Source organism: Bactrocera tryoni, chromosome 2 (assembly GCF_016617805.1).
Source record: "Bactrocera tryoni isolate S06 chromosome 2, CSIRO_BtryS06_freeze2, whole genome shotgun sequence".
Lineage (NCBI taxonomy): Eukaryota > Metazoa > Arthropoda > Insecta > Diptera > Tephritidae > Bactrocera > Bactrocera tryoni.
Window position 1 is genome coordinate 46,432,254 of NC_052500.1, and position 8,055 is coordinate 46,440,308.

The window sequence follows — 8,055 nt, forward strand, 5'->3', positions numbered from 1 at the left end:
GCAACGTTTTACTCCTGCGCCAGCTAGAAGCCCCATACAAGCTCCATCACATTTGCAACGTTTAACTTCTGTGCCCATACAAGCAACATCACTTTCACCACGTTTTATTTCTGTGCCAACTGGAAGTCCTGTAGAATCAACATCACATTCGCCACGTTTTATTTCTGTGCCAACTGGAAGTCCTGTAGAATCAACATCACAAACAATTGAAATAACTCCAGAGTTACATTTTGCAGATGAAAACGAAAGTCAATACACAAGTGTTTTTGATTTGTTGAATGACTCCCAATATCAATAAATAAAAACATATTAAGATAGAGTACATACATATATTTTATTTTATTTTTCTCATTTTTTGTTTAAATTATTTTTTTACTTCATTTTTTATGTATTAGTTATAAGAGAATGAATATCAGTTTTATTTAAAGAACACAACCAATTTAACACTATTTTATACATACATATGTAAATAAAAGGAATTAAAGAGATTTCAGTTTTTTGATAATTTCACAATATTTCAACCTTATTGTTTTGGCCTCATTAGATGCATTTCTAGACAGCGTTGGTTCCATTTCTGACAGCTGAATATTTTCACATTCAACCCGATTTGAGTTTGACTGGCACCGTAAGTAGTTGTGTAAGTAGCAACAGGCAAGAACAACTGTAGTAACTTTTTCAGGACATAAATTTATTGTCGCTTGAAGAAGTCGAAAACGCGATGCCAAAATACCAAAAGCGTTTTCAATTTTAACCCGTGCTGAGCTCAGAGTTTTGTTAAACAGCATTTCATTCTCTGACAAATTGTTGTGACCAAATGGTTTTAAAACATTTTTCCTCAAAGCGAAAGCCGCATCCGACACAAACACAAAAGGGAGTGAATCTACGTCTGCAAGCACTGCTTGTGGTTCCGGTAAATTTAAACTTCCACTTTTCAACTTTTTGAAAAATTTCGATTTTCCGAAAACGCCTCCATCGGAAATTCGTCCATTTGCACCTACATACATCTACCATTAAAAAGTTGGAGTTGCTGTCAACAATTGCCAACAAGACAATACTGAATGTCTTTTTATAATTGAAATAAAATGAACCGGAGTTAGAAGGACGTGAAATATTTATATGCTTTCCATCGAGTGCGCCTAGACAGTTGGGAAACATCGACTTCTCATAAAATTGATCAGCTACAGCCATCCATTGCTCAGGTGTTTTAGGAAGCTAAAAATATATGTATTTTGTGTTAAATAAAATGCATAACTCGGATATTCTTTATATACCACCTTAATTGAGTCTTTTAGAACTTTTATAATAGCCTTGCACGTCTCAATTACAATTTTACCAAACGCTTGCGCAGATATTGCTGTTGAAAATTTTAGGTCTTCAAATGAGTTTCCCGTAGCCAAAAATCGTAAAGTTATTGCCAAACGATTCTCTGCACTAATTGCTTCTCGCATTATTGTGTCTTCTTTTTCAATAAAAACTTTCACTTTCAAGAGAAGATCATAAAACATTTCATCGCTCATGCGCATGTAATTCTTGTAGTCCTTTGGCTCGGGTTCTCTCAACGTCTTCAAAAGCTTGTTATTTGAAAATTCATTTTTATTTTGCAACCACATTTTACACCATTTTCTTTTTTTCCGAATTCTATTTTGCTCCTGTTCTTCTTCTTCCGCTAAAACTTCATTTATAATAATTAAAGCAATAACTTCCGAACTCATGTTTACGCTACGAATTGAATATTCAAAATGAAGTTGGCCTCAAAATTGTATTAAAAGTTGTGTCGTGTGTGGCGACAATGGCAATTTCTAGCTCAACTCAATCAACCAACTAATTGGTGCGTGTATGCCTTGCATAACGAATGTTCGCTGTCGAACCTGCACCTTCTCTATGCTTTTATGTTCTCTGCTTTAAGTTGTCTGCTTTACTCTCATTCTCTCTCTCTCTCTCTCTCGCACTCTATATTTTTCTGTTGCTCTTCTCCTTCCGAGTTGCGTTAATCGTTCAACCCTATTCCCCCTCCATTGAAGCGTTAAACTTTTAAAGCAAACTTTTCCGCACAAGAAGTTTCACTTCAATAATTTTAATTTTATTTCCCTTTAATTTTATTTTTTGTAAGTCCTAAAACTAAAAGAGTCAGATATAGGGTTATATATGCCAAAGTGATCAGGGTGACGAGTAGAGTCGAAATCCGGATGTCTGTCTGTCCGTCCGTCCGTCCGTCCGTCTGTCCGTCCGTCTGTCCGTCCGTCTGTCCGTCCGTCCGTGCAAGCTGTAACTTGAGTAAAAATTGAGATATCATGATGAAACTTGGTACACGTATTTCTTGGCTCCATAAGAAGGTTAAGTTCGAAGATGGGAAAAATCGGAGAACTGCCACGCCCACAAAATGGCGAAAACCGAAAACCAATAATGTGTCATAACTAAGCCATAAATAAAGATATTGAAGTGAAATTTGGCACAAAGGATCGCATTAGGAAGGGGCATATTTGGACGTAATTTTTTTGGAAAAGTGGGTGTGGCCCCGCCCCCTACTAAGTTTTTTGTACATATCTCGGAAACTACTATAGCTATGTCAACCAAACTCTATAGAGTCGTTTTCTTCAGGCATTTCCACATACAGTTCAAAAATGGAAGAAATCGGATAATAACCACGCCCACCTCCCATACAAAGGTTATGTTGAAAATCACTAAAAGTGCGTTAACCGACTAACAAAAAACGTCAGAAACACTGAATTTTACGAAAGAAATTGCAGAAGGAAGCTGCACCCAGGCTTTTTTTAAAAATTGAAAATGGGTGTGGCCTCGCCCACTTATGGACCAAAAACCATATCTCAGGAACTACTAGACCGATTTCAATGAAATTTGGTATATAATATTTTCTTAACACCCTGATGACATGTACGAAATATATTTGAAATCGGTTCACAACCACGCCTTCTTTCATATAACGCTATTTTGAATACCATCTGATGATTTCTCTGTATAATATATACATTAGGAACCAATGATGATAGCGGAATAAAACTTTACAAAAATACGGTATTTGAAAACTATGTAAATGACGTATAATGAAATCTCGATTATCACTTTATAATGCGAGAGTATAAAATGTTCGGTGACACCGGAACTTAGCCCTTCCTTACTTGTTTAATATACTCTCGCAACAAAGTTGCTAAGGAGAGTATTATAGTTTTGTTCACATAACGGTTGTTTGTAAGTCCTAAAACTAAAAGAGTCAGATATAGGGTTATATATGCCAAAGTGATCAGGGTGACGAGTAGAGTCGAAATCCGGATGTCTGTCTGTCCGTCCGTCCGTCTGTCCGTCCGTCTGTCCGTCCGTCTGTCCGTCCGTCCGTGCAAGCTGTAACTTGAGTAAAAATTGAGATATCATGATGAAACTTGGTACACGTATTCCTTGGCTCCATAAGAAGGTTAAGTTCGAAGATGGGCAAAATCGGCACACTGCCACGCCCACAAAATGGCGGAAACCGAAAACTTATAAAGTGTCATAACTAAGCCATAAATAAAGATATTAAAGTGAAATTTGGCACAAAGGATCCCATTAGGGAGGGGCATATTTGGACGTAATTTCTTTGGAAAAGTGGGCGTGGCCCCTACTAAGTTTTTTGTACATACCTCGGAAACTACTATGGCTATGTCGCCCAAACTCAATAGAATCGTTTTCTTCAGGCATTTCCATATACAGTTCAAAAATGGAAGAAATCGGATAATAACCACGCCCACCTCCCATACAAAGGTTATGTTGAAAATCACTAAAAGTGCGTTAACCGACTAACAAAAAACGTCAGAAAGAAGCTGCAACCAGGCTTTTTTTTTTAAATTGAAAATGGGCGTGGCGTCGCCCACTTATGGACCAAAAACCATATCTCAGGAACTACTAGACCGATTTCAATGAAATTCGGTATATAATATTTTCTTAACACCCTGATGACATGTACGAAATATGGGTGAAATCGGTTCACAACCACGCTTTCTTCCAATATAACGCTATTTTGAATTCCATCTGATGCCTTCTCTGTATAATATATACATTAGGAACCAATGATGACGACGGAATAAAACTTTACACAAATACGGTATTTGAAAAATATGTAAATGACGGATAATGAAATCTCAATTATCACTTTATGATGCGAGAGTATAAAATGTTCGGTGACACCCGAACTTAGCTCTTCCTTACTTGTTTTTAAATAAATTAATATTTCAAATATTATTTATATTTACTAAACTGTGAGCGTCAAAAATAAGTAAACAGAAGTTCTATCAATATTAAAGTGTTTATAACAACGCAGTCTTTAATGCAACAATAAAAAGTTGTATTACAGAATTCAAGGTTTATATTATAAGAGTTTAACTTAGTATAAATAATAAACAAAAACTAAACACAGCCAAAAATAATTCACATAAACTAAAAATACTCTCGTTTTTTCGCGTCAAAAAAAGTTAATCCAGAAACTGTACAAAAGCTATAATTAAGGCTGGGTTTAAGTCACGACCGCCTCGCCGAAAGCCACTCGTAAACGTGATAAACCGTAGGAAGCGCATTGCCTTCACTCAGAAGTACCAAAATGCATCTACTGTGTTTTGGCGGAATGTTGCATTCTATGATGAATCGAAATACAACATTTTTGGATCTGACGGCAGGATTAAAGTATGGAGGAAACCGGGAGAAGCATACAACCCCAAAAATACAATTAAAACAGTTAAGCACGGAGGTGATGGAGTGATGGTATGGGGTTGTATGGCTGCCAATGGCGTTGGCAAACTCGAAATAATTGAAGAAATTATGGACCACCGTGCTTATATTGACATTTTGAAACGAAATTTGAAGCCAAGCGTAGAAAAATTGGGCGTATTTGAAGCATTTTATTTCCAGCAAGACAACGACCCCATGCACATGGCTCATAATACAAGGATGTACTTGGCGAACAATGCCCCCATTTACTAGAGACGTCACCACAGAGTCCTGATCTTAATTCAATAGAGCATATTTGGAACTTGCTCGAAAAACGGATTAGGACTCATCATATAAGTTCAAAAGCTCGCCTAAAAGAAGTCCTTCAAGAGGAATGGATGAAAATAGATGTCCGATATACACAAAAGCTTGAGGAATCAATGCCAGACCGCCTTAAAGCCGACAAAATATTAAAATCATACACATTTCGATATATGTATTTAAAATTTGTTTTACTTTTAATAGAATGTACGAAGACTTTATTGGAGTTAAAATAGTGAAATTATTCCAATTTTTATGTATAGTTTTCAAATGGTTTAATGAATTATGTTTTTTTTTTTATTTAATATAGAATGAAATACATATGTCGTAAACACATACTCATTAAAATTTTTTTAAAAATTTGAAATGTTTTACTGTTCCTTATCAATGAACTTTTTATTAGGTGCTGTACGAAGACTTTGTTAAAACACTGTATAATTAAAAAAAAAAAAAACGGCATGTACTAAAAATAAAAGAAATGCATTATTAATATTTTGTCCATAGACCCTTATTTTCTATGACATTTTTTATATGTACGTTCTGGCATGCTAGCAACTAGATTTTCAACAATTCCTTTCGGAATATTATTCCACTCTAGCTCAACACGCCCCCAAAGTTCGTTTAGGTTGGATGGGGCTGATTGATACTGTCCGAGCCGTCGCTTTACAATTGACCATAGGTTTTCAATTGGATTGAGGTCGGGACTTTGCGCTGGCCACTCTATCACCTTAAAATTTTGGTTTTCCAGCCATTCTTTTACAATTTTCGCAGTGTGCTTGGGATCCCCATCTTGCTGAAAAGTGATTTCATGCTCTGGATACGCACACTGGTCAAGAAAATTGGGAAGCTGGGTTTGCAAAATACTTAAATAATCTTCCTTACGCATAATGCTCTGGATACGCACACTGGTCAAGAAAATTGGGAAGCTGGGTTTGCAAAATACTTAAATAATCTTCCTTACGCATAATTTGTTTTTTTTTCACAGCTGCGACGTAACCAATCCTACCCAGCGCTCTTCTAGCTATCCATCGACTTACTCCTTTATTTATTTCCTTGGAAGCCTCTGCTGGCGTTAAAAGCTTATCTTTCCTCATTTTGGACATGTTAGGAGCCGACCGCGACCATTCAACATGTTTTCAACACAATCATTTTGTCTTTTCTGCATCTTGACTACCACTAATTGACTAACTTGCAGTTTCTCAGCAATAGTGCGTGTCGAACAGCCACTCTTAATCGGGGAAACAATACTATTTTATTTATCTGGAGACAGCTTCGTCATTTTTAAAGAACAAGTTAGAGACAAATTTCCAAATTCAATAAATTGACTACAAACTTGTAGAAAAGAGTGATTCTCTTAATTATGACAACGAATAATGAATAAAAAATACATATGACGGCAAATCTGCAGGTCAATTGCTGATAAGAAATTAAGAACAGCAAAAATATGTACTTTTTTTTGCTTTTGAATTATAACTATGCCCTTGCCTCTTTCTTCTTTTGCTATTTACGCTTAATTGTTACAAATAAACTGGATATTCAAGAAAAAGAAAGTTTTTGTCATTTACTTCATTCGTTTATTTTTTATGCCCGCTCAAACATGGAAATGTTGATCGTGGAATCACTTTTGCTCCCCACTGTATGTATGTACATACATAAGTATATTATTTCTTTGGCGCATTTGTTTGTATGTTTGCGAAAGCAAATATGAGCCACATACAGTGGCTCAAACGCAAAATGGGACACCGCACTGTGCTACAAAAAGGGCCTCCAGTTTGAGTGAAAACGATAAATTTTTTTTAACAAAAAGTAAGCAACATATTTTAAACTTATATTAACTACTAATTTCTCGTAAACTGGCTAACCATTGCCCTACTTCATGGCAACTAAGCCAAAAAAAACATATACACATACGTTTTGAATGTCAAATGCAAATTGGGACACTTTTATTTTTGTTTGTATTTGGATTTATTTTATTTTAATTAATTTTTAGTAGCATAACCTTTTGCGGTTAAAACGGTTTGGAGACATCTTGACATATATTCCACTAATTTCTTACAAAAATCTGGTTGGATTTTTTACCACTCTGCCATTATTGCAGTTTTCAGGTCATTGATTGAGCTGAATCGGTTTTTGCATACACGTCTAGCCAATTCTTCCCATACATGCTCAATGACGTTTAAGTCTGGTGATTGTGGAGGTGGTTGCAATAATTTGGGACAGTTATGAATTTACCACATCATCGCAACTTCGGAAGTGTGCTTGGGATCGTTGTCCTGGTAAAAGGCAAAATTGCTCTCGATACCCAATTTAGTTACACTTTGCTTAACATTTGCCTTTAGTATATCAAGATATGTACTTAGGTACATATATCGAAAACCTATTCATATTTTTAACTTTAAATTGTCCTACCGTATTCCAAAAACTCACTGCTTTTGATAAGTATTCTTTGGCAAATTTTAACCGCTCTACTTTGTTTCTAATGCTGATACATGGGTTTTTCCTCATAAATCGACCATGAAAATCATTGGAACGTAACACATTACGGATTGTTTCAGCGCACACTGTTTTTTCAAGATTATTTTCAGCAAAAAGTTTTAATTCTGGAGCGCTAACAAAAGGATTCAATTACTTTTTATTACAAAAACTTTTCGTTTTTACTCAAATTGGAGGCCCTTTTTGTAGCATAGAGCGGTGTCCCATTTTGCGTTTGAGCCACTGTACATACATATGAACATACATTCATAACGGAGACCTGCATTGAGTATGATCGATTCAGTCTGATCAGCCTCGCTCAAAACGGTCACTACTCAACACAGCGGTTTGCTACAAAATTGTTCGATCGAGTTTCGTGCTCAAAGCGAACGAGTTCGATCAATTGGTTTGATTGCTTTGCTTACTGATTCAAACTGATTTTTTGGTTCCAGTATGAATGAATGTGCAGCTGACATACACCCCCATATCATAACCCCATCACCACCGTGCTTAACTGTGGTTTGCAAGTTCTGAAGTTCCAGTTCTGTATTTTTTTCCGCCATGTTAAAA

At 36.0% G+C, this 8,055-nt stretch overlaps 1 pseudogene; it reads right to left on the reverse strand.

Moving 5' to 3' along the window:
• Positions 1–468: 468 nt before the first annotated feature.
• Positions 469–1,329, reverse strand: LOC120768992 (annotated as a pseudogene).
• Positions 1,330–8,055: the final 6,726 nt, after the last annotated feature.